Genomic DNA, 12,152 nt, shown 5'->3' with positions numbered 1-12,152 from the left:
ATAATTTAAGAAACTGATTATTAAATTACCCTAAATCGCTATCTAGGGGCAATACAGATTATTTTGTCCATAAAAATTATATTTCTTACTTCACCGTTATAAAAATTTCTTGACAGTGATACCAAATGTTTGAATTAGAATGAGCCAATCAACTGTATTCGAGATGTGACGTGACATAGATTGCTTTACTACACACAAACATCTACATGGAAACTTGACACATGTCACTCGACCTGAAGCGCGACACTTAGTGTCTACTGCCATTTGTCACTTTGCTGTAATCAATGTTGCATCATATCTAATTTGTCAGGTTTGAGATATAGTTTCGGAAAAAATCTATAGTTATGTCACATTAAGGTTAAATAATGTAACGTGCAAAAATTAAGGGGGTAAATTTAATTATGAAGAGAGAAAAGTTGTCAGAGAAAAAAAATAGAACAAAATTTTATTTGGGGAAAATAATTAATTTACAATCTATTTACATATTTACAAATTACAGCTGGCTCCATAGTCGGGCATGCCCAGAAGAGACAGCGAGTTGGCGATCGCGGTAGCGGGGGGACCGGCGCATGTGCCCGAGACTCTAACAACATGATTTTGATATTCAATAAAGGAAGGGTACATTAAACTGTTGTTGTACATTAAACTGTGTTGCAGATGCCCTATCTCGCTTTCCTGTTAGAGATATTTCTGAGATAATCTAATCTGACGGCTGCAAAATTGAACAGTAGTTCCACTATGACGTCTCAGAGTTTGATAGTGGATTTAAATGAGACTTCGTGATTTCCACGAAAATTCATTCAGGTCAAAGCGAATCCTGGGGATAATCCAGACTATGTTATAAGGGACGATAAGCTCTACAAAATTATTCAACCGAAGAAAGAAGACATAGGTGATCCTACGACCCCACGTAAGATGTGTGTACCAGACGAGTTAAGGGACAAGGTTATGATGGAAAATCATGACTGTCCGATCGAAGGACATTTAGGGGAAAATAAAATTATCAAACGAGTTTCTTATCACTACTTTTGGCCCAGTTGGCTTTAACACGTTCGGCAATATCTAAGAAACTGTGAAAGTTGTCAAAAGGCAAAACGCAAACAAAAGCTCCCACGAGGTAAAATTAATTTCCGGGAATCTCAAGGCCCATGGCACGTGGTTACGACGGATATCATTGGACCCCCTTCCTCGTTCCAAGAAGGGAAATAAATATATTCTAGTAATGCTAGATTATTTTACCGAATGGGTGGAGTTAGCGGCTATGAAAAATGCAACCACAAAAGCCGTCATAAAACCTTTTATGGGTATGATACTTTTGAGGTATGGGGCTCCGGAGAAGATCATAACGGATAACGGTACCCAATATACTTCAAATATGTTACATCAGCTTACAAAGGATTGGGGTGTGAAACACCAGTGCTCGCTTCTTATAGTCCACAGGCCAACCCTACTGAACGAGCAAACAAAGTGGTCAAAACTATGGTTTTCCAATTTGTTTAATTATGATCATCAAAATTGGGATTTGTACTTAAATGAGTTAAAATTTTCAATAAATTCCGCAGTACATGACTCAACTTGATTTTCACTGGCAATGCTAAATTTTGGTCGGTAGTTAAAATCGCCTAACGCTATGAAGAAAACATAAAGCAAACCAAAACCTTTCAGTGAGGTTCAGGACCAGAGGACCGCTCCGCTAAGTTGGCTAAGACAACAATGTAGAGACAACCTTAGAAAGGCTTACCAACTTTAAGCAAAATATTATAATCTACGAAGAAGAGACAACGACTTTAAGATTTGTGAGAAAATACTCCGGAAAACTCATGTTTTATCATCTAAAGCGGATTACGTTGGCAGTGAGCTGGCCCAAAAGTATAATGGTACATTTACCATAAATTGGCCCCGCGGTCTAAATCCATTTCAACTGATTGACGAAAGAGGTAAACTATCAGGAGTCGCACATGTAAAAGATCTAAAGAAATTTGTTGATCGGACACCATAATTAAAACATTTCAAAACCTAACAAATTTAATTAGGTGGGACCCGGACTGTCGTCAGCACTTCGTCCTTTTCTACCTTCTAACACTAGTACGCTAATTTGGTTGCTTATGCTTGCCCGTAGCTTATGCTTGCCCGTAGCTTATGCTTGGTTGTCTGTTGCTTGCAGGAGCTTGTACTCACGCATTAACCCCACTGCATGGTAGTATCTCATTGTTAAAATGAAGGAGATGAATAGAACTAATGATTAGTTGTACCGATTGAAGGAGGGATTGACGCTTGATGATATAACGATTAATAAATACTTGAAGCTGATTCGCAATGAAGTGGCTAAAGAAACCCCTGAATTCAAGGTCTGTGTTCTTGACACTTTATACTTTGAAGACCTCGACAAAGGAAAACTAATGACAGTCAACAAGAGGCTCGAAAAAGTTGTACCCTTTGAGCAGGATCTGATAATCGCCCCTCTTCACCTTCCGAAACTCAACCACTGGGCACTGATTGTGGCTAGGCCTAAGATGAAGAGGATTTAGTCATATGACTCACTGAATGTAAGCCATAAGAGACACATACTATGCGCTAAAAAGAGAGGCAAAGTTGATAGGACACGACTTCCGCTCGGAGGCCTGGTAAATACATGAAGCTGATTCGCAATGAAGTAGCTAAAGAAACCCCCGAATTCAAGGTCTGTGTTCTTGACACTTTATTCTTTGAAGATCTCGACAAAGGAAAACTAATGTCAGTCAACAAGAGGTTTGAAAAAGTTGTACCCTTGGAGCAGGATCTGATAATCGTCCCTCCTCACCTCCAAAAACTCAACCACTGGGCACTGATTGTGGCTAGGCCTAAGATGAAGAGGATTTAGTCATATGACTCACTGAATGTAAGCCATAAGAGACACATACTATGCGCTAAAAAGAGAGGCAAAGTTGATAGGACACGACTTCCGCTCGGAGGCCTGGCATCTACAAGACACCCTCAGAGCTACTGATTGTGGCTAGGCCTAAGATGAAGAGGATTTAGTCATATGACTCACTGAATGTAAGCCATAAGAGACACATACTATGCGCTAAAAAGAGAAGCAAAGTTGATAGGACACGACTTCCGCTCGGAGTCCTGGCATCTACAAGACACCCTCAGACCTGGACCAAACCAACCTAAGGATAATGCCGAGGATTGTGGCGTCTAATTATGCTTCTATGCCGAAACCTTTATGAATGGGATGGATGTTAAGGACGAGCAGTTTGATCCGAAAAACCAGCGCATGGATATGCACCGCAAATTCATTTCTGTGTGCGAAATCTGACGAGCCCTTTAAAGCTTGACCCGTTTTCGCCCTTCTCGCACTCGGAAGGAATAGTGGACAACAACGATAGAGATGATTGGGAGGAAGTAGTAAAAGATATCGTTGAAGCTCTGCACCAGAGAGATGGCCCCAGTCCCATGATCGTGAAGGAAAGACAGATAGAAGAACAAAACCTCCAGAGTGAAATTTCGCCGGCCCCGTCTCAAGAGTCAGACGATTGGCTGATGGTTAAGGTGGACGAGGCCACCAAAGAAATTGTGGAAATATACACAGAGGAAACAGCAATCCTGATCAACCCAGGCGAATACTCCTATTGTGAAACAAACCCCATTAATCAACTACAGACACCCAGCGTTACCGAAAGGGAAACGATCCCTTCTAACTCGTCTTCAACCATGTCTGCCGGATCTAAAATGATTAAACCACCTTCCCTACCCGGTCCAAGCACTTTGGCAAATGGGACAATTGAAAAACCGGTCAGGAAAAGGGATCCCAGCAAACACAAGCCGGGAACCAAAGAACGAAAAATCTATTTCCCAGATGGTACCTGGAAGAGGATACCGGAAAGGCTGCTCTACCAATACCGGGGCTATTGGTAATTCAGGGAGAAAGATAGGGAAACAAAACTTTCGATTCGTTGATTATTTGAATCATGTTTGGAAGAATTTGTATATTTTTTATATTTAGGAAGACATGAAGCCAAAGAGGACATTTTTTCTTAAAAAAATTATGATATTAAATCACTTCTCAGGATATTTGTAAATAGCCAAGTTTTGTTATGAAACGATTTTATTTTTGTTTATCACATTTTTGTTTCTATGAAATAGAAGAAATATAAGTTTTTTGTTTTCAAATGAGTCTTTTATTTTCATTATTACCCCGAAGAAGGTGGGGAGTGTAACGTGCAAAAATTAAGGAGGTAATTTTTAACACATTACAAGAAATAAATGATTGTTTATTATGAAGAGTAAAAAGTTGTCAGAGAAAAAAAAATAGAACAAAATATTGTTTGGGAAAAATATTTATTTACAATCTATTTACATATTAACGAGGCTTGAGTGGCGAGCGCCGAAAAAAGAGCGACCACGGCCTACACTCAATATCCGAACCTTAAAGTTAGTAGGGCGATTGACAAGTAGTACCTTGAACCATAGTAGCCTGCATCAGATAGTCTGCTTTCATTTTTATTTCGACTCATTCTATTTCAGTAAAATACAGTATTAATAGCTGCTTGGAGCTTGAAGTAATTCATAACTTAGTAGCCTAATAGCATGAAATACGAATAGCCTACCATCTAGCTGTATAAATTGCATTATATTATTATGTTTCTGCTTATTTTGGTGTGCATTGTAGTATAAATCTGATTGGGCCAATTGTATATGCACATCCTCCTAATTGTTTATCCTATCTAAACACAAACCTCTATCCTGCAGACGACCGTCTGGTTTTATTACCAGTTTTATCCCACAGACGTCCGTCTGGACTAAATACGAGGTAAACATGAGTAGTGAGCATAGGCGGTTTATAGATCTCGAATCATCCAAAATTGTTTTAGGCTAAAGAAATTAAATATTTCGACTATTAATTTCTTTAGCCTAAAAAAAGTTTAAGTTTTAAGTGTTAATTGCTTTACTGGGTGGCAAAAACGTTGTCGACCAGATAAGCGTTACAATAAAAAGAAAACATTTTTAATGTTGGCAATCGTAAATCTACAAGTACGAGGTGAATATGTTGCCATAACCTATCGTATGTAATCGTATCTAATCAATCATTATTATTTCATGGAGATTCAATTAACCTAGTGATTAAACACTGCCCTATTTAATTATACCGGTCAGAAAAAAACTCAAGAAACTATTATAAAGAAATTGACAATTGTAAAATGTCAAATCGACATTTGAATCTGTAGACGAATTCACCGATGTTGCATGATGTACTTATGTGATGTTAAAAGTATTTCATACAACCTCATAACAGTGACTATCACATCAAACCTCACGTCTACGTCCGTCTGAATCTTTGTTGTCTGAGAATTGTACAACGTGACAATACGTGATTAGGCATTTTGGTCACGTACTACTTAAGATTAATCATATAACACAGCCTACAAATCTTATATTTTGTTTGAACTTTTTAGGAATCATTGAAGGCTATATAAATAACACAACATAGTTGAACACCATTACACCATTGTGGAATAGCATGTGTATTTCGGCACAAGAATTTAATTTGTTAGAATATATACAAAAAACAATATAGATTTTATTCCTATAATTGAATAACGTCATCCATTTAGGGATCTTAAAAATATAAGGCAATAGAACTCCCAGTACAACTCAAGTACACTTTTGATATGTATTTAACCATAAAACATTCTAAAAACATCTGTATTAGTGTGATGTATTTTATAAAAATGTTAATTCCCAAAGGCATCAGGTGAAGCACGGACGGAACTGTGTGAAATATTCATAGCAATAACTTGGAATTGATGGAGCTTACAGTTAGATGGCTTCTCGGCACTGGATGCTCATATCTCATCTGAATGTGGATAAAATAAGACAGAATAATAACACCGCATAAGGTAGGTTTAAAAATTAACCTTATACAACCATCGCAAAAAACTGTAGTTATACTCAGCAATGTTTTATAACAATAACATTATTTAAATATACGATGATTTCATTTAGAAATAGTAAGAATACCGTTGTTCATAAACCGAAAAAAGAAATGTGGCACGATTATAGATAATTATTTAATTTTAGTAAGTGGTCCTGTCTGAAGAGCCAGATAGTATTAAGTTAGTAAAAAATTATTCATGTTAAGCACTGTAAACACATCCTACATTCACCTTCCCTAAGACCTTCTACTTGCGGTAGATTGGTGAATTGAGTGATTCTAATACAGCCTTAAGTACAAACATCATCATGCAGTATATTATACGTCGTTTTGTTAATAATGTATATTTCTAAAAACCATTTAATTGTGAATTTTTTTAAATAATTTGTAGGTTAATATACAGTAGCGTCGTGTATCAAGTTAAAAATGCTACGGTATTAAGAACTAAAGTAATGCACTTACGTTTCATACTAGACCTCTAGTATTGGTGCTAAATAATTTTCGAATTACCTGAAAAAGAGAAAAATCTTAATACATAAGGCATTGGTTATATAAGGGTGTTTTTGTACTCCAACAAAAAAACACCTTTTTATTAAGATAATAACGAAGTAATTTCCTAGCCAAATCCAGCAGCATACACTATTTTACGAAGATGAAACATTATAAATGGTAACCCACCACACAAGTTGGAGTTCAAACAATGATTATTTTATTCGATGGAAAATGTTTGAATCAATATAGAACAGTAAAAGTTATGTCGAATTCTTAAAAACTCTGTATATGGTTCTTAAATTAGAGGAACTCTGCTATATGCCATACTGTTATATACCATCATGGCCATCTTTTTAGTAGTCTTTTTTTGGAATAGTGCATTGATTATACTTACAAATAACAATAAGGACAAAATTATAGTAATGCATTAGCTGATATGAACTACTAACAGTATAATATATCAGTTACCAATGAATTACTACACAGGGTGTCAATGCGGTTGATTGTATTGGACAGCGTCTCAGCATGCCTATCAATACCACCAATGTTCAGTATTGTATTGGTTCAGGACAGTGATTAATATTGGTCCAGGCATCTGACACAATTGTCTAGCAGACAACACGTCTGCTGTATTGCATATAACACGAGACAGAACACTAAAGAACAACAAGTAATAAAAGTAAACACCACTAACTGTCAGAGCACCTTTGAATGTCTCTAATAAGAACATTTCGAAACCTAACAAATTTAATTGAAAGGGACCCGGACTGTCGTCTGCACTTCGTCCATTTCCCTACCTCCTATCACTAGTACGCTAATTTGGTTGCTTATGCTTGCCCGTAGCTTATGCTTGGTGTTCTGTTGCTTGCAGATGCTTGTACTCACGCATTAACCCCACTGCATGGTAGTATCTCATTGTTAAAATGAAGGAGATAAATAGAACTAATGATTAGTTGTACCGATTGAAGGAGGGATTGACGCTTGATGATATAACGATTAATAAATACTTGAAGCTGATTCGCAATGAAGTGGCTAAAGAAACCCCCGAATTCAAGGTCTGTGTTCTTGACACTTTATACTTTGAAGACCTCGACAAAGGAAAACTAATGACAGTCAACAAGAGGCTCGAAAAAGTTGTACCCTTTGAGCAGGATCTGATAATCGCCCCTCTTCACCTTCCGAAACTCAACCACTGGGCACTGATTGTGGCTAGGCCTAAGATGGGGATGCCAAGCCATAAGAGATGCCATAAGAGATTGATTCTCTCTACTATGCGCTAAAAAGAGAGACCAAATTAATAGGACACAACTTACGCTCGGAGGCCTGGCATCTACAAGACGCCCTCATAGCTGGACCAAAACAACCGAAGTATAATGCCGTGGATTGTGGTGTCTACATATGCTACTATGTTGACACCGTTATGAAATGGATGGATGCTAAGGACGACCCGTTTGATCCGAAATCCGTTGAATCTGACGAGCCCTTTAAAGCTTGACCCGTTTTCGCCCTTCTCGCACTCGGAAGGAATAGTGGACAACAACGATAGAGATGATTGGGAGGAAGTAGTAAAAGATATCGTTGAAGCTCTGCACCAGAGAGATGGCCCCAGTCCCATGATCGTGAAGGAAAGACAGATAGAAGAACAAACCCTCCAGAGTGAAATTTCGCCGGCAACGTCTCAAGAGTCCGACGATTGGCTAATGGTTAAGGTGGACGAGGCCACCAAAGAAATTGTGGAAATATACACAGAGGAAACATCAACCCCGATCAACCCAGGCGAATACTCCTATTGTGAAACAAACCCCATCAATCAACTACAGACACCCAGCGTTACCGAAAGGGAAACGATCCCTTTAAACTCGACTTCGACCAAGTCTGCCTTATCTGAAATGGTTGAACCACCTTCCCTACCCGGTTCAAGTACTAAGGCTAATGGGACAATTGAACAACCGGTCAGGAAAAGGGATCCCAGCAAACAACAGCCGAGAACCAAAAAACGAAAAATCTACTTCCCAGATGGGACCTGGAAGAGGATACCGGAAAGGCTTCTCTACCAATACCGGGGCTATTGGTAATTCAGGGAGGAATATAAAATAACTTTTAATTTGTTGTTTATTTAAATTATGAACTTGTTGATTTTGTATATTTAGGAAGACATATAGTCAAAGAGGGTATTTTTCATTTAAAAAATTATGATTTTAAATTACTCCTCAGGAGTAGATTTGTAAATAGCCAAGTTTTGTTAAGGAAACGATTTTATTTTTGCTTGTCATAATTTTGTTTCTATGAAACAAAAGAAATGTACATTTTTGTTTTCAAATGAATTTTTTATTTTCATTTTTACCCCGAAGAAGGAGGGGAGTGTAACGTGCTAAAATTAAGGAGGTAAATTTTAACACATTACAAGTTATAAAGGTTTCTTAATTAGGAATTGAGAAAAGTTTTCAGAGAAAAACAAATAGAACAAAATATGATTTGGGGAAAATATTAATTATTAGCTGATACTCGTATGAACTACAAACTGTATAATATATCAGTTACCAATTGAATTACTACACAGGGTGTCAATGTGGTTGAATGTATTGGTTCAGGACAGTGATTAATATTCGTCCAGGCATCTGACACAATTGTCTAGCAGACAACACGTCTGCTGTATTGCATATAACACGAGACAGGACACTAAATAACAGAAAGTAATAAAAGTAAAGACCACTAAGTGTCAGATGACCTTTGAATGTCTCTAATTTCTAGGTTCAACACAGGGACATAAAAGAATACTGCACAAACTTGAAATCACCATCACAAATAGTTTCTACCCCCTCTTCGACCTCCATAACCACCATGTCGTGCATAGGATGAAGAAGCATTGCTTTAAATTAAATTTGTATTATAATCTATTAACCAAGATATACAGGTAGAACTCTTGGGCGTATTTATAAGAATTGTTTACCTAAGAATACATTAAAGAATTATATCACTAACATTTACATCGTACAAATTTGCAACATGGCAAGACCTACGACATGAACTTAGTATTATTTTCCCTTAAGGTATTTTATTGAAGTTATAGGCCGTTTTACATAAGAGTATAAGGTTCTTGGAATCTTCATCTAATCTAGTGCCGTAACTCAGTGTCATTGCTGATTATATATCACTTAACTTTAATACTTTGAGCAGAACCTGAGATAAAGACCAGAGGAGGTGAAGGTGACGTTGTTAAGCTGCATGTGCTCGATGGTCTTACATTACCCAGCTGAGATTGGAGCCTCCTCTACTCTACCATCACTTCACTTTAATACTTTGGGCAGACTCTGGGACAAATACCAGGAGAGCTGGGAGGCGACGGTGACGTTGTTAAGCTGCATGTGATCGATGGTCTTACATTACCCAGCTGAGATTGGAGCCTCCTCTACTCTACCAACACTTCACTTTAATACTTTGAGCAGAACCTGAGATAAAGACCAGAGGAGGTGAAGGTGACGTTGTTAAGCTGCATGTGCTCGATGGTCTTACATTACCCAGCTGAGATTGGAGCCTCCTCTACTCTACCATCACTTCACTTTAATACTTTGGGCAGACTCTGGGACAAATACCAGGAGAGCTGGGAGGCGACGGTGACGTTGTTAAGCTGCATGTGATCGATGGTCTTACATTACCCAGCTGAGATTGGAGCCTCCTCTACTCTACCATCACTTCACTTTAATACTTTGAGCAGACTCTGGGACAAATACCAGGAGAGCTGGGAGTTGACGGTGACGTTGTTAAGCTGCTTGTGATCGATGGTCTTACATTACCCAGCTGAGATTGGAGCCTCCTCTACTCTACCAACACTTCACTTTAATACTTTGAGCAGACTCTGGGACAAATACCAGGAGAGCTGGGAGTTGACGGTGACGTTGTTAAGCTGCTTGTGATCGATGGTCTTACATTACCCAGCTGAGATTGGAGCCTCCTCTACTCTACCAACACTTCACTTTAATACTTTGAGCAGAGTCTGAGACAAAGACCAGGAGAGCTAGGAGGTGACGGTGACGTTGTTAAGCTGCTTGTGATCGATGGTCTTACATTACCCAGCTGAGATTGGAGCCTCCTCTACTCTACCAACACTTCACTTTAATACTTTGAGCAGAGTCTGAGACAAAGACCAGGAGAGCTAGGAGGTGACGGTGACGTTGTTAAGCTGCATGTGATCGATGGTCTTACATTACCCAGCTGAGATTGGAGCCTCCTCTACTCTACCAACACTTCACTTTAATACTTTGAGCAGACTCTGGGACAAAGACCAGGAGAGCTAGAAGGTGGAGGTGACGTTGTTAAGCTGCTTGTGATCGATGGTCTTACATTACCCAGCTGAGATTGGAGCCTCCTCTACTCTACCAACACTTCACTTTAATACTTTTAGCAGAGTCTGAGACAAAGACCAGGAGAGCTAGGAGGTGACGGTGACGTTGTTAAGCTGCATGTGATCGATGGTCTTACATTACCCAGCTGAGATTGGAGCCTCCTCTACTCTACCATCATTTCACTTTAATACTTTGAGCAGATTCTAACACAGACAAGTGTAAATACTTTGAAAGAAAATATTACAGAGTATGTCCTGAAATGAGTTACTAGTTTAAAAACTTACTGAAGTATAAATTATTGCAAGTATTTTAATGCGGTAATTTAGTCGTTAAGTTGTTAAAAGTATATAACATTGCCGTGTTTTTCCTTCCTAAAAGTTTTCTCTGTATATAACACTTATTAAATACAATTTAAAACAAGTTGCGAATCAGTCGATCAATTTGTGTCGAGTAGGGCACAAAATCAGAGTTTTGATGAAAGATCCCATTTAATGATTTAAAAGCGTAAGGTATGATATTTGCCTAATAGTTATGTGCAGTTAATAAATATTGTGAGGGAAAAAATTTATTAAAATTATTTATTAAAGCTGTATGTGAGTACTATTTTAGTTTTCATCTGGTGGCTTCAACAAGAAAAACTGGGTTTGAAACGTTTTGCTTGGGAACCCTTTCATTTTCCAATAAATTTACCCATCTGCAACGTTGTGGAAAGTTGTATTTATATGTGTAATTGGTGATGGCCAGATACATATTTAAACGTAATGATACATTGCTGTAAAAATGGAAAACTTAAGTCTAAATCTAAACTCATGAACTTAAACTGAAAAATTGTTCCTACAGTCCCCCGACAAAATGGGCTTCCTTGCACAGATTATAGTACAGAAAGCCTAACTTTGTCGCACACCAGTATTCCAACCAAACAACACAAAGCAGCGTGCTTTTATTATGCACGTAATCCGTGTACGCTTGAAAATAAGTTGGCAACATTTAAAGATATTACGACAACGATTAGCTGGTGCAGCTTTTCCCATTTCGTTCAATGTTTTGATTTAACCTAACCTAAAAACGTGTTGTACAGTGTTTGAAAGACTAATTATTTATATGTTTTATAGAAAGTGTAGGAAAAATAGAATGTGTAACACGAGTGAAAACTGCCTTTGCTGCACTGTAGAAATTTTTTACACTCGCCACTAGTGACACAAGTTTTCAAAATATTTATTTTTCGAATACATTTTCTTTTAAGTTTTTATCTTTTTCGTGCAAATAGATGGTGTTGTAGTAGTTGTATAGTAATAGCAGATAATATATATTAACGAGCAGGAAAGTATATACTATAGTGAAAGTTGTAATAAAATGTAAAATTGTTTATTTAAACAAAGGAATGGTGATAACCGCCTTGG

The sequence above is a fragment of the Macrosteles quadrilineatus genome, unplaced genomic scaffold (genome assembly GCF_028750875.1).
Source record: "Macrosteles quadrilineatus isolate MER2022 unplaced genomic scaffold, UCM_ALF_1.0 Scaffold_2__2_contigs__length_208266976, whole genome shotgun sequence".
Taxonomy (NCBI): Eukaryota; Metazoa; Arthropoda; class Insecta; order Hemiptera; family Cicadellidae; genus Macrosteles; species Macrosteles quadrilineatus.
This window is presented reverse-complemented; position numbering follows the sequence as displayed.